Here is a 21,076-nt window from a genome sequence, read left to right on the forward strand (position 1 = left end):
GAGCAGGTCCTACTCCCACGTTGTAGGTGGGAGCCTGAAATTCGGAACGGTCAGAGGACTTGCCTAGCAAGTGGCATCTTTAGATGCCACAGTTGTCAGTCAAGGTGGCCCCTGTGGTTCTGCATGGATGTCAGCCACGAGCTTCAGGATCACAAGGGTGCACTGGGGTCGGAGGGTGGCCTCACAGAGCCCTGTGCTTTGTTGAGGGAGAAGATAGGCAGACAGAGATTAAATCTCTGCTCTGGGTTTAGGTAATCCCAAGGAGCTTCTCTTGTATGAAATATGCCTTTCAATCTACATTGAGGAGGAGTTTACACCGGCCTATAAATTGGACTAAAAAAGCAAACTGGAGGGGCGCCTGCCTGAGTGGCTCGGTTGGTTAGGCATCCAGCTCTTGGTTTGGGCTCAGGTCATGATCTCAGATTTTGTGAGTTTGAGCCCCACGTCAGGCTCCAGGCTGATAGTGCGGAGCCTGCTTGGGATTCTCTTTCTCCCTCTCTCTCTGCCCCTCTCCTGCTCACTGTCTCCATCTCTCTCTCAAAGATAAATAAGTAAACTTAAAAAAAAGCAACTGGATACTTCAGTCAAGTAATAGGTCTATTAAATAAAATTAATATTAAATATGTGTATATGGGGGGATGGACTGGTATGTATGTGGCCCCTTACCCATGAGCTCCCCAAGGGCAAAGACCTTCTCGTAGGCACCTCACCATTCCCCGCCCCTGACACAGCACCGAATAACATAGTAGGGGCTCCATAAATGCCTGTCAGATGCACGAATGGTCTAAGTTATTTCTGCTGATGACTGATGTTCTCTCTGTTATTATGTTAGAGGACCTTGTTTATTTCTACATAGAACCAATCAAAAAGTGTAATCAGTCAATCGATCAATCAGGTAATTACTAATTTGTCTGTATTTTTACCTGCATCATGATAATGTAAGCTCCAAGAGGGTCCAGATCAGGACCTGATATATAGTAAGGGCCCTATAAACTGGTAAATAAAGCTTTGGGCAAATGTTTGTATCCCTAGTTTTTAGCAGTGCCTGGCTCATAGGGGGCCCTCGGTAAATATCCATGAGAGAAACCTTGACTGAACAACAGTGACTTCCTGAAAACACACCTGTCACAGGTTGGGGTGGAGCAGAGCAGGGTCAGGGTGCCAGATAATCCCGCAGTGCCCCAGGTGGACAGACAACCCACCATGAACTCTGCTGGTTTCCATGGGATTACACCTGAAGGGTCATGTCAGTGGAGGAGAGACTTAGGGAGAGAGAGATCAAATTCTTTACAAAGGAAGGTAAAGAGGGGCTGGATTTTAAAGGGCCTTGACAAAGAGTAGGAACCATTAAAGGCACCACAGAGGATTCACAGGGTCAAGGAACCATTCTGGGAGATTCAGCCGGCAGAAAAATATAGGAAGGATTGCAAGGAAAAAGCTGAAATCATGGAGGGAAATTAGCAAAGATTATTTTTTGCCCATTTGTTCGTTCAGTCATTCAACCAGGAAGCATACATGGAGAGCAGACATGTTCTGGGTCCTGTGCTAGACCCAGAGATGAACAGATGGTAAGATTGGCCTCTACAGTGGTCCTGGAGCATGAGCGAGGGGGCTTGGGGAAACAGGAAGGGAAGACCCGAGAGATGTTTTGAAGACAAGAACACCAGCCCTAGGAGGGAAAAGCAGTCATGGTTCCATAAACTCTGTTGCCTACGGCTCAGTGACGGTGCTGCTGTCAGAGACAGGGGAAGTGGGAGGCACCTGGGTGTGATGGGGAGAGGGCAGGCTGGGGCCTCCATGCTTGTGACCGTGGCTCTTTGGAATGGCCAGTTACGGACACCCAGCACCGAACCGGGGCTGAAGTCCACGCGAGACGCCGAGGCTGGAGATGTGGTTCCGGGCATCATCTTCAAAGACGGGAAGGATGACTTCTCATGACATCAGGTTTGTGCGGACCAGCAGGCTCAGGCCTGTGAAACGCTGTGTAATCTGCAAGGTCTGAGTACAGCAGTATGCAGTGGGGGTTGTGAAAGAAGTGGGGAGATTTGCTGGGGTAAAGGTCAGAGGGAGCTCTGAGGAAACCCCACAAAGCAGAGGGTGCCCTGGAGCTTGGCTGTCTACAGAAGGTTGGGGAAAGAGCCCTGTGAAGAACAGAGCAAGAATCGTACGGTTTTCCCCTCCTCCTGCCTTTAATTATTTAATTGCCCAAATAATCATGTTCATTGCAGAAAATTAGAAAATGCAAAGAAGCAAAGCGATGAAAAAAAAAGCCGTCCCTAATCCCCCCACGCTGAGATAACCCCTGTTAATATGGTTGTGCTGATTTGCCCAGGCGTCATAACAGCCTCTTCCATCCTGGCTTGGAATCCAGCCTGGAGACTCTGAAGAAAGAAATGACAGCCAAGAGGTCGACTCCAACAGGCTCACACTCTGGGCTGCGTGCTCTTTTTTTCTCACCGAATCTCTCCTCGCGGTTGGAGTGGAAGGACTCGGGCCACGATCCTGTGTAGATCTGGACCCTCCCCAGGAACCTGGGGACTGAACAGGCATTTGGGAAGGTGCTGCAGAGAAACGGCAAGAAGAAAGCTGAGAACTGACGCATCCTGAGGCTTCCAGTCTCCAGCATGACATCTGTCCCTGAAAGAGGTGTTTTACCAGGATGCTTGCAGAGTCACCTGTAGACACGCTCTAGCAGCTAGAGGCCAGCTCGGTAGGATACACCCACTTCTCCTGCAGTTAGAGTAGTGATTGTGCTGGGTGTGTGCAGCACCTCCTCCGGGACGCTTAAAGAATTCAGTCTTCCAGGAAAAATCTGGGAACAATTCAAAATCACCACGGAAACATGACTGTGACATCAATTGTGTGCCAGAGTGCCCGTGTGGCATGGTGTTTCTGAGGGCTGACCCTCGGGCCACACTGCCTGGGTTTGAATCCTGACTCTGCCATTTATTAGCAGGTGCTTTTGGGTAAGTTACTTACCCCCTCTCTGCCAGTTTCCTCATTTGTAATGAGAGCGCTGTCCTCCTACTTCATAGGGTTGTGAGGACAGCTTGGGTTAATTCAGGTGAAAGTACTCGGTAACCACTCTACAAATGTTAACTATTAATTCGAGCAGGGGCATTCAGAGCACACTGCATGGTGGGGTCAAGTCTGGAGGGCTTCCTGCGGAAGGCACCAGGTTTCTATGGGCTGAGCAGTCAGGGAGGGAAGGAATTCAAATGTGCCTGCTGGGCTGGATGGAACACAGTGTGACCAGAAAATCCGTCCATTCTGCTTTTATGCAACTGGCCGGTTCGAGTCCTGCTTTGTTCCGTCATGACCCGCGGTGAGGCTGAAGAGTGGGAAGGTCTGTGTGCCCAGGGCTGAGCAAGGCTGCCGAGCGCGTTTCTGCAGTACATTGCGTGAGTAGGGTTGCTGCGTGGCACCGTGCAGGGTTAGGAGCTCTGGAGGACCCTCCTGGGCCGGGCCTGCTCCCAGAAATGTGGTTCCCCAGCACCTGGCACCTGCCTGGGCGTGTCTTGTCCTGTGTCCAGGGAGATGTCACTATAAAAAATAGAGTATCTTTTGCTCTGGTTATACAAGTCATAAACATTTCTTGTAGGACACATCCGGAGAAGATGCTTTACATTTCTTATAATTCCATTACCCTGAAGTCAACTAATGTTTTATATATATATATATATTTTTTTTTTTAATATATGAAATTTACTGTCAAATTGGTTTCCATACAACACCCAGTGCTCATCCCAAAAGGTGCCCTCCTCAATACCCATCACCCACCCTGCCCTCCCTCCCACCCCCCATCAACCCTCAGTTTGTTCTCAGTTTTTAACAGTCTCTTATGCTTTGGCTCTCTCCCACTCTAACCTCTTTTTTTTTTTTTTTTTCCCTTCCCCTCCCCCATGGGTTTCTGTTACGTTTCTCAGGATCCACATAAGAGTGAAACCATATGGTATCTGTCTTTCTCTGTATGGCTTATTTCACTTAGCATCACACTCTCCAGTTCCATCCACGTTGCTACAAAAGGCCATATTTCATTCTTTCTCATTGCCACGTAGTATTCCATTGTGTATATAAACCACAATTTCTTTATCCATTCATCAGTTGATGGACATTTAGGCTCTTTCCATAATTTGGCGATTGTTGAGAGTGCTGCTATAAACATTGGGGTACAAGTGCCCCTATGCATCAGTACTCCTGTATCCCTTGGATAAATTCCTAGCAGTGCTATTGCTGGGTCATAGGGTAGGTCTATTTTTAATTTTTTGAAAAATATGGAACGCTTCACGAATTTGCGTGTCATCCTTGCGCAGGGGCCATGCTAATCTTCTCTGTATCGTTCCAATTTTAGTATATGTGCTGCCGAAGCGAGCAATGTTTTATATTTTTTACGCATAACTTTTCTCTCTTCCGTGTGTCTCGCTCTACGTGTATATGTACTTTATTCTATCACAGATAGGATCATCCAGTGGATACTGTTGTGCAATGTGATTTATTCAATTGTCTTCAACGTTCTTTTCATGTCATTAAATATTCTTCCATGATGTAATTTATAGTGCTATTGTTCAACTATGCCATAAATTGTTTAACCTATCTCTTCTGGTTGAAAATTTAGATCCTTTTCAATGATTTTTTTTTTCATCTCATAAGCAATGCTCCCATGCATAATTTTATACATAAATCTTTCACATACTCATGCTTACTTCCTTAGGATCATTTCCACGGGCTGGGTTAACAGGTATGCATATTTTAAGGCCTTGGAAGCCTACTGCAAGGGCTCCCCTGATGACACCCGATGGTCCTGAGAAGACCCAGCCATACCACTTGCAGGGAGCTGGGGAGATGCCACCAAGCACCTTACAAACTCCCTCAAAGCTGAAGGAAAGTGGCCTTCAGAATGTAGCAGAAAGTGGTGTCAGCTGATGTGCAATTAAAAAATTTAGCTGCCCCTTGGAGAGCCGGGTAACCTGCCCAGAACTGATGGAACCCAGGAGCCCGGCGGAGGTGAGTGCAGTTCCTCAAAGAGGAAGGACTCAGAAAGGACAGACTTCCCAGCTCCAAAACCTGCCTGTAGCTTTCAAGGGAGGCCCAGATGTGCCCACGCCTCTGGACTGTGGTCTGTCTATCCCACCAGACTGAGCTCCCCAAGGGCAGGGTTGTGTCTGTTCCCCGCTGCTCGCCCACCCCCAGCCCAGGGACTGGTAAATATTTGTTGAACTGACATGACAAACTCTACCCCAACTCACAGCCTCTGCACTTCCTTGTCCTGCATTTTCAGGTCAAGGTCAAGGCTGTTGGCACCTTAACGGCCAGCAAAGCCTACATGAAAGCATGTTTTCTGGAGGGCACTTGAGCAATGTATACCAAAGGCCTTAAAATATGCATACCTTCGACCAGCAATTTCACCTGTAGGAATACCCTAAAGTAATCCAAGCCCCTCCCCGCCCCCCCCAACCGCCTGCCTTTCCCATCAATTTCCCATTGATTCTCTTCATACCCCCTTCACTCACTCCACTTCTCCGTTTGCATCCTGGGCTCCTTGGCATCTGTGCCATTGGGAGGAAGCATTTCCTGCCCCATGACCCTCACTCCCCTCCTCCTCAAGACGGTAAAACACTACCTCCTCTAGCGCACCTGCCCTGACCTGCCGAGGGACATCTTCTCCACTGTGTTAGAGTGAGTTTCATGCATGACTTATTTGAACTTCGAGACCACACTCTATTGGAGGGTAAGCAGGTAGAATCCGCACCTAATTTATCTTTATCCTCCTCTGCACCTGGCCGATCACACTACCAACATCAGGCTCAGAAAGTCTGACAGAAGGGTGGCCTTGGGAGCAGAATGTGCTCTGCATGCCCGGCAGTGCTGGGCAGCTGCACCCTTCTGCCCGCTGATGTCGGCACATTGGCATCGGGCACGAGCCCTGGAAACGTGTGCTCTTCATAGGAGCTGCGGACATTTCAAACCCATTTTCTAGGTTCTCAATCTAAAATGTAGTTGAGCTGGGAATGCAAACTGATGCGGCCACTCTAGAAAACAGTACGGAGGGTCTTCAAAAAATTAAAAATAGAGCTACCCTACGACCCAGCCATTGCACTACTAGGCATTTATCTAGGGGGTACAGGTGTGCTGTTTCGAAGGGACACATGCACTCCCATGTTTATAGCAGCACTATCAACAATAGCCAAAGTAGGAAAGAGCCCAAATGTCCATCGATGGATGAATGGATAAAGATGTGGTTTATATATACAATGGAGTATTGCTTGGCAATCAAAAAGAATGAAATCTTGCCATTTGCAACTACGTGGATGGAACTGGAGGGGATTATGCTAAGTGAAATTAGTCAGTCAGAGAAAGACAAAAATCATATGGCTTCACTCATACGAGGACTCTAAGAGACAAAACAGATGAACGTAAGGGAAGGGAAGCAAAAATAATATAAAAACAAGGAAGGGGACAAAACAGAAGGGACTCTTAAATACGGAGAACAGAGCGTTGCTGGAGGGGTTGGGGGAGGGGGGATGGGCTAAATGGGTGAGAGGCTTAAGGAATCTACTCCTGAAATCATTGCTGCACCCTGTGCTAGCTAAGTTAGATGTAAATTATAAAAAATAAATCATTAGATTAAAATTTTTTTGATAAAATAAAATTAAAATTTAGTTGAGCAAATGGAAGCTGGAGGGGGTGAGGGACCTCGGCCAAAGGCACACAAATGGTGTAGACCCGGTGTCATCAGATTTTAAGCTTGAGGCTCATTTCCTGAGCCAAGCTCCTTCATATTTATATTGTGATACAAATACGATTATTTCTTTTTTTAAATTTTTTTTTCAACGTTTTTTATTTATTTTTGGGACAGAGAGAGACAGAGCATGAACGGGGGAGGGGCAGAGAGAGAGGGAGACACAGAATCGGAAACAGGCTCCAGGCTCCGAGCCGTCGGCCCAGAGCCCGACGCGGGGCTCGAACTCGCGGACCGCGAGATCGTGACCTGGCTGAAGTCGGACGCTTAACCGACTGCGCCACCCAGGCGCCCCAAATACGATTATTTCTAATAGCAAAGAGTGCCTTTCTTAACCATCAAGCATACAGGAATTTAAATATGTGCCAAGAGTTCTCCTGGTAAATTGCAGGGGAGGATTTAATGAGCTGAAATTTGATTCAGAAGTGCCAGCACCATGAAATGGGTTTTTTTTGTGTGTGTTTTTTTTTTTTCAGATAAGCAGCCACTGTCATGACACTTCCCCAAGACTGGAAGGACAGCAGGCCCTGGCATCCTCTGTTCCCCATCTCAAAAAGCAGCCCCTTGTACTAATACAAACTGAATTTTTACTGGTAGTACAGTTGATTACTGACAGTAAATTTGCAAGAGAGAGAGAGTTACTGAGATACTTAACCCACGCAGTGCCAGGAGCGTGGAGAAAGCCCCCAAGATGTCAGCTTCAAGGTGGGTAACACCATTCCGATGTTGAGAATGAGAAAGTTGAGGCTCAGAGAGGTTAATCAACCTGCCCAAAGTCGCCCAGCAGAGCCCCGATTCTAGTCGTGATCAGTCTGAGTAGTCAGGGTTCTTTTCCCTGTCGGGGTGGCTCTTGCCCTGGCTGTCTATCAGTGTCTCCTGATGCCCAGGTCTCAACCGAGCCTAAAAAAATCACAATCACTAAGCCTGGTGCCAGCCATTGGTATTTTTTGAGAGCTGCCCAGGTGCTTTAATGAGCGGCCTAGGAGAGACGGCCTGACCTGAGCCACGCTGCCTCTCAGCCTTCACCCCTCTCACCTTAGAACAGCTCAGGAGCTTTTAAGCCAGACGGTTGCCCTGGGCACCACCCAATGAAGGCAGAAATTCCGGGGTGGGACATGTGCATTAGGCACACGCATTTTTAAAGCTCCCAAGGTGATGGAGAAAAGTATGGCCTGGCCTGTGTTGAGAATTAGAATCCAGATACTTGAACCAAATGGCCTCTCCAGGCCCTTAGGCAGCCTAGGGGCCCCAGCCGGAGCAGGTCAGAGACCAGGGGACGGGGAACCACCCTCTGTGGGCTTCCTAGCCAGCTGTGGGCAGGAAAGACAAAGGAGAGAAGGCTCGACATCCAACAATCCAGTGTGCAAAGACATCATTAAATGCTCGGGAAAAGTCTTTACTCAAGTCAATTAAATGCTTCCCCGCAAATTCGTTGACAAATTTACTCGACATAATCTTTCTTCACAGAAAAAGCAAAGTGCACTTTAGTCTTTGCGTAGAAAAGTGATGGAAAAAAAATGGTCATGAACGAGGTCCAGATGAATGAGTTTCTCGGTGCGAACAAAGGGGACTCGGGGAAAGAGAGCCCGGGAATCTGCAGCCTCCACCAGGCACCTATTGTGCCTGGGCTTTGTATGCAAAGCAGGAGAGAACTGCTCAACAGGATTGTGACTGGGGGAAACAAAAGAAGAGCTCTGAGAACCCAGGGCAAAGGGCCTCGTGAGGAGGGCAGGCTTGGGGCTGGGGGGCCCCCGGGTCTCCGGCTTCTCCATCGTCCTGTCCTCCCTCCCCTGCTCAAACTGCCTCCTTGGCCTCCCTTCTCTGCCCAGGCTGGGCCTTGTCCCGAACTCTCTTTAGGAAAGAGGGGGACAAAATCTCCTCGGAACTCAGCAAACCTCTCCACAGAGGAAGAAGGGAAAGAAAACCAGTTTTCTTACTGAATTAGCGTTAAACCAGAGCCTGATGCCCATCACAGGCAATCTGCTAAAAGTTTGCAAAGACGAGAGAAATTGCCCTGTTATATAAGTAGCTATCACCCATCGGGTGACAGCACCATTTGTCACGCAGAGTTCCTCCCCGATTCACCTGGCTTTGGGGGTGGCCATCTGTGTTTGCTAATTGCTTTTATTCCAAGGAAAGGAAACATCTCGTCTTTTTATGACAAGAGCTGGTTTTGTAATTTGGAGCTCAAGTTAGGGTCCGACCCTCCCACGGAAACTAGGAGATGGGGGTGATGTCTTCTTCCCGGATGATTGTATTTCAAAGAAACGGATCCAGGGTCCTTGAGAAAGGCAGGCCTGGGTCATAAAGCTGGCAAGAGGCTTATTTAGCTTCTGAAAAGATTTACATACATTTCAGAGAGACAGAGAAAGCCCTTGCAATTATGAATTTCCGAAAGTAAATGCTCTAAGACAAGGGAGAGGAGTAGCAGTGGGGAAGTCTCTGCTGTTTTCTCAACAGGGAGAATTGGCTTTTCATTTTTTCTTCCTACCTGGCCGGAAGATCTCGGCCTTGCCCTCAGGTGGTACCTGATGGGGGAAGGTATGTGAATCTTCGACCCCAGGGCCCAGGGCAGGTGTGGCCCCAGACCTGAGCAAAATCTGAGAAGTAGTCTTAAAACTATGCTTGATCTTGTGACCCGGGGAGGGAGAGAAGGGTGGACGCGCTTGGGGAGTTTCTGGATTTGTCTAGGGTGTTAGCAGTGATGAGTGGTCTCGCAAACCACAGATCTCAGGGTGGGGGTGGGGGGGCCTCTGCCTTCCTGGACTCATCCCCCGCCCCGTGTCACACTCTCCCCCTGCGCCCCCAGCATGCTCTTGGGGACTCTCAGCTCCCTGCTGGGGAGGAAGATGGTTGGGGGACCCTGGCCTGGGGTGTGGCTCCCAGACTGTGGCTCCTCCCCGTCCCCCCCCCCCCCCGCCCCCCACCACAGCTCCTGAGCTCCTGCCTTCTGCTCCACTCCAGTGTGACTCTAACCCACTAGAAACTGCAGCCAATTCTGCGGAAAGTTCAGATCTTTAGGGACTTCATAAATTAGGCTTTACTGCTAAGTATTCTCCAGAAAAAGAAAAAAAAATGAGGGGTTGAGGGGGTTGCAAAGCACAGCATCAACTGCTTCTTACGCTTCTCTGGCTCCCAGTGTTCACTGTGACAAGAACCCGGCGGGGCCATCCCTGCGGGGCCGGGGGAGGGGGGAGGAGGGGGAGGGGGAGGGGGCGGGGAGTGCAATGGGGCTGTGGGGTCCGAACTGGGACTGCTGACTGGAGGAGCAGTGGGTGGCTCTGGGCTCTGTAGGGGGTACGGTGGGGAGGGCGGGACTGTTCTGAGGGGCAGGGACTACGACAGCCGCTCGTTTTTGTGTCGGCAAGTTCTGAGTAGGACCTTGCATTTTTAGTTTGTGAGTGTGTGGGGGTGTGCCGTTTTTGTGTTAGCCAATTATGGTCAGGATCCTAAAGTTTTGCCCCCATGTGCGTCTCTGGACATGTTTTGCTGTCTGAGTGTTAACGTGTGTGTGTGTGTGTGTGCGTGCGCGTTCTTGCCCTTGGTGCTGAGGGAGGTTTCCGTGAGATTCCACCTTGGAAGCCATGGCTGTGAGGCAGTCCGGCACTTTCTTGGTCGTAACCAGTGTCAGCAGAGAGGGGAGGGTCTTTGACAGTGGGAGGGTGTACTGACAGGGCCTCATCCTCATGGGACTAGGAAGCAGCCTCCACCTGCCTCTCCACATCCCCTAGGCTGTACCCTCGTGCTCTGTTCCTCATGTTCCTGGCCCAAAACTTGGCTGCTGACGGCCGGGGGCCATAACTCCAGACGTGTCAGCTCTCATGCCTCTGTGCCTTTGCACCTGCAGGTTCCTCTGCCCGGAACACCCTTCCCCTTTTTCCTCATCTGGCTAAATTCTGCCCATCCTTCAGAAAGGTCTCCTCCTGCAGGAAGCCCTCCTCCACTGCTCTGGGATGAGGAAGGAGTCCCTCTTCTGGGACCATGACCGTCTCACCCAGGACACGGGTCTCCCAGGCACACCCACACCCTATTAGACTCCCTTGTCTGTTGGTCCATTTCAGCCCCTAGAACTCCTTGAGAACAGATCGTATCTTTCATCCTGGGCTTTCCCGGCACAGCTCTTGGCAGACAGTGGGCTTGTGAAACGAGTGACTCTGGGGTGACAGCACTTCATATTTGCATCACACTTCCCGTTCACGGAGCACTTCACGTCTGTGATTCTCTGTTCGTCCTCCGGCAGCCCAGTGTGCAGGAGAGGCGAATGCTGTCATTCCTGATCCTGCGGTTGGACTGGTTAACAACTGGCCACATCTCCCGACCACCGAAGTCCCTGCTCTGCAGCCCAAGAGCAGTCCTTCCTTTTGGGCCGGGCCCACAGAAAGAAGGAGGCTGTGACCTGCAGCAAACAGGCTTTGGGGAGCTATGCCCTAAAGCCCCAGGCCACTGACACACTGGTTGCTAAAAGGTGTAGGTGTCAGCAGGGCGGGAGGAGGGACAGATCATATTTTGGAAAATAAAGGACGGAAGCAGCTCACGGATGGTCTGGGCTCCTGGCCCCTTTGAAATGTTCCTGGCTGGACTCCCATCCCTTCTCCACATTTGGGCCCAGGGACCCACTCTACTTTCCTGTGGGCAAATGTATTAGTAAGGATTCTGTAGAGAAACACAACCAAAAGGGTAATATAATAAGGAATCGGCTCATGTGGTTATGGAGGCTGACAAGCTCAGAATCTGAGGGGTGGACTGGCAGGCTGGAGGCCCAGAAAGACAGACGTTCCAGTTCAAGACTGAAGGCTGTCTGCTGGAGAAATTTGTCTTACTTGGTGATGGTTGGTCGTTTTTTGTTTGTTTTTTCTGCAATTCAGGCCTTCAACTGATTAGAGGAGGCCCACCCACATTATAGAGGGCAGTCTGTTTTACTCCAAGTCCACTTAATCAAATGTTAACCTCATCCAAAAACACCCTCTCAGAACGCCCTTCCCCTCCCTGCATAAGGTGTGACCAACTACCCGGACACCTTGGCCCAGCCCGGTTAACACATGAAATTAAAAATCACAGCGAAGGGTGGCTGGGGTCCTTGGGGTGCAGGGAAGGGGAGGGCACACTGCTGAGGCTAAACACTTTTCCAACTGTCCCAGCCCCCTTTCGAATGAAAGAGGAGTCAAATGGGAGGATGGATGGATCGATAACGTAGATGGGGAAGCATAGATCCGGCCGGGCTCCGCCGCGGGAACTCTGCCTTCGCACCTCCAGGCCTCTTGTGTTCGCGCGCAGTGAACTCAGGCTGCTGGAGGAGTTCTACTCCACATCCTGCCCTGATATCTCTCTCGCGAGAGATGGTAAAAGAGCTGGGAGTGTGAACGAGTACACGGATATCTGGTGAGAAAGATGTGTTTCTGACACCGGGTACTTTTCTATCTCTTTGTTGGGATCCCAGTGTTTCCTTGTCTATATCTCCGAGCCAAGGAGCTGCCCCAGGATATCTCAGGACCCCAAGGATCTTGCTTGGGCTCTCGGAACCTGCAAGGAGTTGGAGTTCACTTTGCACAGAACGTCCCCACCGTCTCTGCTACAGAACTTACACTGCTCTGTGTGTGCGAGGATTTTAGGGAACATTCCTGTCCCTTCCACCTAAACAAATGGAGCCAGAGGAAGAGGATCTGCCAGAAGTCCTGGGCCTCCCTCTGGCCCTATTGGCCCAATTGGCCCCGATTACTCCCATTTTTCCTAAGGCTCGGGAGCATCACCCCAGGGAAATGCTGTGTCCGATTCCCCCTCACGGTCAGTTCACTCGTGGTTAAAACATTGGCTATCCGTATTTTCAGGCTTTAAAATCTTTTCCCTTCCAGGGTGGGGTTTATTAATGAGTACTGGTCAAACATTACGGCATTTACCAGAACTCTGTGGGTTCACAACACAGAACAGAACAACCGTTCTCTTGAACACTAGGTCTTTTGAGGTTCGTCTCTGTGCGTGGACCAAACTGCCACCAGGTAGCTGGGCTTGAATCGCTTAGTTCCCCGAAGGCATCAGTGATAAGCTGGGCTTAGTTCCCCGAAGGCATTAGTGATTGAAGTGTGCTTCAGATATCAGTGGCACTGGCATTCTTTCAATAAATGAAAATAAGGCTTTTTATTAAAATAGCCAAGAACAAAGAATTAAAAATATTATTTTTAAATAAGATATGCAGTTGGGGTTAAAGCCAGAGAAATGCCAGCACCTAGGCGTAAACCAGTGTCTTCGTTACCTGTGCTGGGGTCCTTTATTTAGTGTAAGCCTGGTCCTCCTTAGGCTTCTGGAGAATTCACGGACTCTGAGTCTTTTAACTTTCTTAGCTGTGTGCCAAATCTGATCAGATTTGTCAAGGGTCCTGGTCTGCGGCTTTTCTCCAGCCTTGATCTCCAGTGTTCAATTAAGGACCTCTCTTGACCCCCTTATAACTTCTCGGAAGAGGCCTTCAGTTTCTTCTGTTTTTGTCTTTGTCTTTGTCTTAGCCCTGTTTCCTTGTAGTCTGCAGAGAGAAGGAGAGAAAGTTATAGTGAGGTGCGATGTTTCTAGAATGTTCAAAACTTGTGACCGCCTTTTTCTGAATCAGCAGGAAGAGTCTCCTTACCTGAATTCCTTCCTCAGTGTCAGCTATTTGCTGAGTTAGTTATCTCTAATCTCCATTGAAAGGTCCCTTGGCAACCAGGTCCCTGACAAGGTTAGATTGTAAACTGACCCCTAATGTCATTGGACTCTGCAGAGCCTGCTCTTTTGTGGGTACAAAGCAGGCCGTCCCAGAACATGGCTTTCAAAGTACTTTTTAAGCAGAAGGTGACACAGAGCGAAAAGGGACGTCTACCCGAGCATCCCCGTGTGCTCAGCACGATCCCGGGGAAGTGTAAGCAGAAAAGTGCTGGAAGGGCTTTCGGTCATTTTTCAGCCTGACCCAGGGTGTCAGACGCACGGCACCACGGCCCAGAGCTTCGCAGCTCGTTGAGGTTGACTCAGTGAGGCAACCCGCCCTGGGTTCAGTCCACCTGTAAGTGGAGCCATTTCCGGCTGCAAATCTCCTCCTGTCTGCGTTGGTTTCTATCTCCTCCCGGTCACGAGTGCTCTCAGTCCTGGTGAAGGACGCGAGAGCCCTGAGGCAAGCCGGCTGGAGTTCAGTAAAGCCACAAAGCCGAGCTGGCCAACAGCCCACGTGGTGAGGAAGATCAGGAGGTCAGGAAGGACCACTGCCGGGCCTGGCTGCCCAAGGGGGTGGGCTTCAGCCTGTTTAATCCCAGGTGTTCGGGAAAGCTTGGAGAAGACGTGGGCGTGAGCACAGCTTTCCCTCCTAGAAAAGCCGCACCAAGTTGATTAATAAAGTTCCTCAGTGCCATTCCTATCTAAAGGGTGCAAATTACGCTCAGCCCTGTAACCACAATTGCACTGAGGGGTGGCGTGAAAACGGCTGGTGGGAGGTGTGTAGATAGGAATCGTTAACGTTTATTGAGGGCTTGCTGAGAACCAGGCTGTCTGTGAAAGCTTGACTTCATTATCTTATTTATGAAGATGCGCAGTGTTCTCCACGGAGGAGGAAGTTCTCATCTCGTTTGGGAACAAGCAGGAGAGAGAAGAATTCAACTGGGGGCAGGTCTTGATGGCAAGAGAGCCGTTCTAGCCAGATAACTTCCTCCCTGCCCAGTGCAGGTCACCGGGGAGGAAAGGTCCTACCCTCCCAGGTACCCCGACCCCCACCGCTGTCAGGGCGAGCAGATCCGGCTCCCCGCCAGGCTGCCTGGGCATTAGGAAGGACGGCTCCCTGGTGCTATGGGCTTATTGTCACATTATCTTGCTTTATTCTCACTGTGATCCTGTAAGGGGGAATGGTACTTTTGCCCCCATTTTACAGACACGGACACCGAGGCAGAGAGGGGATGAGAGTTTGTCCACGATCCTACAGCCAGAGGCTGAGAGAGCTGAGTTCTCCCGTGTTCAGCTTCCGTCCTCCCCCGCTATGGTAATCTGCCAATATTGTGACTCAGCCTACGAGGTTTTACCCTTTGGTTTCACAGCGGGGTGACTGGCACCACTGAGAATCTCAGGCAGGGCTGAGAGGGTCTGAAGAATTGTGGAAAGGTGTCTTACATTGCAAAACTGATCAATAAGCAGACAAAAAACAGAAAACAAGCGATTCTCCGTAGATTGTGTTAGTTGGCCAGACCTGCTGTAACATATCCCCACAGACTGGGTGGCTTAAATAACAGCCTCTCACAGTTCTGGAGGCTGGAAATCTAAGACCAAGGTGCCAGCAGGGTAAATGTCTGGTGAGAAGTGCAGATGGCCGCCTTCTCACTGTGTCCTCACATGGCTTTTTCTGTGTGTGAACATCCCTGGTGTCTCTTCTCATAAGGACACCCGTCCTATTGGATTAGGGCCCCACCCTTATGACCGTATTTAACTTTACCTTCTTAAAGGCCTTGTCTCCATATACAGTCACATCTAGGGTTGGGGCTCCAGTATAGGAATTTTAAAAAATATTTTTTAATGTTTATTTATATTTGAGAGAGAGACAGAGACAGAGCACGAGTGGGGAAGGGACAGAGAGAGAGAGGGAGACAGAATCTGAAGCAGACTCCAGGCTCTGAGCTGTCAGCACAGAGCCTGACGTGGGACTCAAAGTCATGAACCGTGGGATCATGACCTGAGCTGAAGTGCGACACCTAACCTACTGAGCCACCCAGGCACCCCTGTATGGGAATTTTGAGGGGACACAATGTAGTCTAACCATAGATGATTCAAAGCTCTGTGTCCCTCCTCCAGCAGCCCCACTGCATGGGGCAGTCAGCTGAGTCCCCAGTGTCCTCTCCTCTGCAAGACTAGGCAGCTGGAGACTGCTCCCTGTAATCCACAACCGTGAAAGACCACTGCTCCACTGAGGATTTTTACAGACTCTTGCAGCTTTATAACAGCCAATATTTACATGTAATTTTTTGACTTCAGTGAAAGCTTTTACTTCATCATCTCGACAGAGGGGCTGAAGCCACAGCCCATCTGGTCAAAGTTTTTATCAGTATTATTTTTATTTTATGTTTATTTTTGTTTTTATTTCTCATAGCTGTCTAAGGTTTTAGAGGGCTATTTTCTTCCCATAGACAAACTTGATTTCTTTTACCCTATCCCTGGAATAGCTTTACCAATGAAAGAAACGGCTTTGCCAAAAGCTATGCATACCTTGGTAAACTAGCTCAAGAAAGAAAGAAAGAAAGAAAGAAAGAGTGGGAGGAAAGAAAAAAGAAAGGAAGAAAGAATGGAGGAAGGGAGGAAGGGAGGGAGGAAGGAAGAAGGAGGAAGGGAAAGGAAGGAAAGGAAAGGAGGGAAGGAAGGAAAGAAGGAAGGAGGGAAAGCAGGCAGGGAAAGGAAGGAAAGGAAAGGAGGGAAGGAGGAAGAAGGAAGGAGGAAGAAGGAAGGAGGAAGGAAGGTAGGAAGGAAGGAAGGAAGGAAGGAAGGAAGGAAGGAAGGAAAGAAGAAGAAAGAAGGGAGAAGGAAGGCAGGCTCTGATTTGTAGAGTTTGTCCCCTTCTCCCCGGCTCTGCCCCTGCTGCTGTATCAGGCCAGGCTTGGTCAGGAGCAGGAGGAGGCAAAGGGCCCCTCAACTCCCCCTCCTCCACCCCATGTGTATTCTCTTCGTCTCCCTTCCTCTGTATTCTGTTCTCCAGATTATTCCTGGGTCCTGAGTGAGCTGGCTGAAGTGGGCATGATGCTACTAATAAGCTGTTCTGAGGGAAGAGTTTAGCTCATTGGACCTTTGGGAAAGACCTTGGCTGGCACTTTGCTTCATAGGATAACAAGCTTCAGTGAAACTAACAGTGCTCCAGCCTGCACCACTGCCGTACTCTTGTTCTATGTGCCGAAGTTATCAAGAATCGCTTCTGTAAGTGAAATCCTCCTTTCCTCTGGCAATAGAAAGGCTAAATTGGACATGGTGTCCTTGGGGCCTCTTCTCCTTTCTAGAGCTTCTCTGAGCTTGGGGGAGGGTGGGCACAGATAACGTCACACATCCGCTTACCCTTGGGGTCCCTGGCCAGTGTCCCCCGTAACGTATCATGGCATTTGAAACATCAATAATTAATTAGCCTTCCTCTTATACTCCTGTGGTCTCTGTTTACCCATCGGCCTATTTTGAGGAATCAATGAAAATTACAATAATTACAATCGAACATCTGTTATGTGCCAAATCCTGTGCTAGGTATTTTATAAATACCATTTTCCAACCTAATCGCATCACGAGATAGGAATCATAAACTACTATTTTATAGATGAAAAGGTTGAGACCCAGAGAAGCTATGGATTTGCTCAAGGTCAGTGAGTGTTAAGATTCGAGCCAAGTCTCTTAAACTCAAAAGCTCACATTTTCCCACTACGTTACACTACGTTACTGTGTAATACAAAACATCGCGTCGGTCAGCATAAAATTAGGTCGTGCTATAGTAACAAGCAACCCTAAAATCTTCGTGGCTTATATCAACCAAGTTTTACGTTATCCTCCCGTGTGATGTGTCATCCATGTGCATCACAGTTGGCTGGGGACTCTGCTCTGTAGTCCCCCAGGAGTCAGCTGATGATGGAACAGCCCCTGGTTTGTTGCCAGCCCCTACGGTAGAGGAAGAGGAGACTCTGGGGGGTCTAAAGCTAGCAGTCCAGGTCGGCGGCATTGAATTGACACACATTGCTTGTACCTGCAAGTCACTGGGCCGAATATTACATGAATATTCCAAACCACAAAGTGCAAATCCCACTGGCCAGCCAAGAACAGAAAGTACACGGCGGGTAGCACTGAAACCTGCCATGAGTATCTGACACAGGACTTTGCACCTACATGCTCAATAAACATGATTTCACACACCCCTTTCCCCTTCTCCAACTCTGAACGGATTATGGTGAAGTCGTTGTTGGATCAAGAGATAGGCGTAATGAGCAGGCCTCTCATTTTGTACTCTGTTCAGCGCTTTCTTTCTCCATTGGCTTGCAGCTGGAGAAAGTATCATAGGATACTGACGGCCCTCCCCATCCGGATCAGATTGTTCCGGGGCCTGGGTCTCCAAAGCTTGCCGTCTAACTACGTATCAGAGGTTTCTATCAGTCATCCTCAAATGCCACGTTGCAGGTGACGGATGATACTCACATGTGCAACACACGATAACCTCCCATGGGCATCTCTCATCGGCTCAGGACCACAGGCAATCCCCGGCTGGAAGCTAGAGGTCCAACCCTTCTCCTTCCCTATGGGGTAGGATATCAGAATGCAAGTGAGTGATAGAGATTGTCACAGGCATACATTGAATCTGTCCCAATTGATAAAAAACTCATCAGTCATTTCAAAACCTCGGTAGTTCGTTAGCAACAGCAAATTGCCTGTGACACACTTTATAACTGCTCCAGACATGCAGCCTGTCAGGACACCCCCCGCGGAGGAACCGCTGGTCAAGCTGATGCCAGGACAACCAGTTGTGAAATGAAAAATTGTGTCAATTAACGAGTTGTTTTATCGACACTGTGCCAAAGAATTGATTGGAGAGGACGTTTTGTCCACACTAACTGAATTGGCTAGTGTTCTTGGCATTGTGTATACCCAGCCAGGATTAAGAATGTGAGCATGATACCAAATCACAGAATGTTAGACTGGAAGGAATCTCCAGAGACACTTTTCATACATTCCCCTCATGTTACAGACGAGGAAACGAAGGGACAGCCAGGTCGGAAGACTTGCTTGAGGGACACGCAGCACCATCGTTGACTATTGTTTTAGAAAAGAGGCACGGGCGGGCCCATCTTCACCCGCAGCATTTTTCACATTTTCTGTAGCTATTTCAGAATCAAGATGCTCAGCTGAATGGTATTGCATACTTTCTAAAAGTAGACAAGAATTTCAGAAACACCCCATGGTGCAATTGTTCGTTGCTTAAACTTGCTGCTGACTCATCTGCCTTACACCACTTCTCTACCGACATCGGTCATGGCATCTGTCACTGACACTGGCTCTTTTCCTCAGCTGGTGCCATCCTCTCAGGCTGGGCTGGGAAACGGGATGTAGTGACGTCACCTCCGCCCATCCTCATTGGCCGGTGGACCAGGGCTCAGAGGTGAGGTCTCCCCTGGCGACCTCCTTGGCATAAGGGTATCCTCCAGCCTGAAGTAAGCTACCTGTTGCCCATGAGGGCAGGCTGTTTAGGGCCAATAGACTCTGTGGAACCAGAAAGCCGAGGGTTTCAGGCTTCATATTTTTGAAGAAGGATAAATACAGTACTCCCCCCACCCCCCCCAACAAACACCTCATGCTGGCCATACTTAAAGCATTAAGGGGACAAAAAAAACTCTCATTCAAAAATAGTCCTCGGGGGGCGCCTGGGTGGCGCAGTCGGTTAAGCGTCCGACTTCAGCCAGGTCACGATCTCGCGGTCCGTGAGTTCGAGCCCCGCGTCAGGCTCTGGGCTGATGGCTCAGAGCCTGGAGCCTGTTTCCGATTCTGTGTCTCCCTCTCTCTGCCCCTCCCCCGTTCATGCTCTGTCTCTCTCTGTCCCAAAAATAAATAAAAAATGTTGAAAAAAAAAATTAAAAAAAAAAAAAAAACAACAAAAATAGTCCTCGGATCAAGGCCCTCCATACTTCCTCGGAATTGTGAACTGAAACTTTTCGCTCACTTTGCGTTCCTTCCTCTTCAAATACCTCTAGTGTGAGACAGGTGATTTTGTGGAGGTCCCTTCAATCTATCCCCCTCTTCCCAAGTTTATTTCAGGGGCTTTGAAGGCTCCCTGCTTCAGGGCCCAGGAGGGAAGGCAGCCCAGACCGTTTCTGCATGGCCCTGGGCTTGAGGGTCAGGGTCAGTGGCCATGATCTAGGCTGTCCATCGTCACCGTCCAGGCTAGGATTTTGGCAGCTCTCCCAACCCTATACGGCCAGATGCAGGAGGCAGCCCTTGGCACGGACAGAGAGCTCTTCGGCTCAGGGCCAAAAAGTCAGCCCTTTCCCCCAGATGGAGCACGCGGGAACTGTCCCTCCCCTGCACAGCACACCTCTTTCCCTGTTTACATGGCTTAGGAAGTATTTGGAGGTTGGGGGGGAGCAGGAAAGACGGAATGGCAGGTTGACGTCCTGGGACAAGTCTTTCCTTAACCCATACCAAATGAGACAGGGAGCGGAAGGGACCTGGGGCATGAGAGTAGATTCCAGGTTACACCGGGTACCCTTCTCCTGGTTTTATGCATTGTTGAGCAGACATTGTGAAAGACTTACCCTGCCCAGTCCGTCTTCTTGTTGGCTTTGGTACAAAGCTACACACACAGACACAGACACAGACTCACACACATGAACGAACACACACACCACTTCACCTTACGGTGCCCATGCCAGTCATCTCTTCTTGGCCACTGGGTTCAGATTCGGGAAAACCCCAGTGGTAAGAGAATTTGTGTCTGAAGAACCGAAGCCTTGAAGAGAAAGTAAAGTTAGGAGAAAAGTCAGAAATGAACTTGAGAAAATCTTTATAATTGCTTTTACATTCAGGAAAGTCTACAACCCAGGAGCGCACTGAATAAGGAACGCGTTAGGATGTATCATACCCACGTTGGTGGCAGCGTGAACTGGTTCAGCCAAGCTTGTGAGCAATTTGGCAACATGTCTGTAACTGGGAATGCCTTCTCCCAAGGGCGAGCAGCACCACTTCCAGGGACATACTCTAGAAAAACAAGTTCAAGGATATTCACCGCAGAATCACTTGGGACAGTGAAAAATTAGAAATAACTTCAGTTGGGGCACCTGTCTAGCTCAGTCGGAAGAGCAGGTGACTCTTGATCTCAGGGTCATAAGTTCGAGCCCCACGTTGGGTGTAGAGATGACAGGAAGAAAGAAAGAAAGAAAGAAAGATAGAAAGAAAGAAAGAAAGAGAAAGAAAGAAAAAGAAATAACTTCAATGTCCAATGGTTGATGGATGAATTGTGGTCTATTTATACAGTTTATTGTTATTCATGAGTTAAAATGCATGAGTTGGATTTCCTGCAGCCACATAAGCAGACCTTAGAAGCATCATGTTAGGTGATAAAAAAGTGAGTTCCAGAGTGATAGGTTCAGTGTGATACCACTTATGGAAATTAAGAAGCACTCCAAACCTTGCTAGGTGTAATGTATGAGTAATTCATATGTGATAAAGTATGAACATATGTACGAGAAGAATATCCATCAATTTTAGGATAGCTCCTGCATCTTTGGAGGAAGGGAAAGGGAGACAAAGGGGACTGTGCCATGTTCGTAAGGTTGTATTTTTTTTTTTTTTTCTTAAAGGATCCGACATGAACGTGGCCCTAAGTTCACATTT

General features: G+C 49.1%; 2 long non-coding RNA genes and 1 other non-coding gene across 3 annotated transcripts; all 3 read right to left on the reverse strand.

Moving 5' to 3' along the window:
• Positions 1 to 2,165: 2,165 nt before the first annotated feature.
• Positions 2,166 to 2,807, reverse strand: LOC131508384 (uncharacterized). Its single transcript, XR_009259988.1, has 2 exons — positions 2,656 to 2,807; positions 2,166 to 2,561 (listed from the first exon to the last, which is right to left on the reverse strand). It is a non-coding gene; the product is annotated as an uncharacterized LOC131508384 (long non-coding RNA).
• A 1,461-nt stretch (positions 2,808 to 4,268) lies between these two features.
• Positions 4,269 to 4,375, reverse strand: LOC131511162 (U6 spliceosomal RNA). Its single transcript, XR_009261368.1, has one exon. It is a non-coding gene; the product is annotated as a U6 spliceosomal RNA (small nuclear RNA).
• Positions 4,376 to 12,904: 8,529 nt separating this feature from the next.
• LOC131509027 (uncharacterized) lies at positions 12,905 to 20,232 on the reverse strand. Its single transcript, XR_009260266.1, has 3 exons — positions 20,097 to 20,232; positions 17,891 to 17,988; positions 12,905 to 13,250 (listed from the first exon to the last, which is right to left on the reverse strand). It is a non-coding gene; the product is annotated as an uncharacterized LOC131509027 (long non-coding RNA).
• Between the last annotated feature and the right edge of the window lie 844 nt (positions 20,233 to 21,076).

This window comes from Neofelis nebulosa, chromosome 4 (genome assembly GCF_028018385.1).
Source record: "Neofelis nebulosa isolate mNeoNeb1 chromosome 4, mNeoNeb1.pri, whole genome shotgun sequence".
Taxonomy (NCBI): Eukaryota; Metazoa; Chordata; class Mammalia; order Carnivora; family Felidae; genus Neofelis; species Neofelis nebulosa.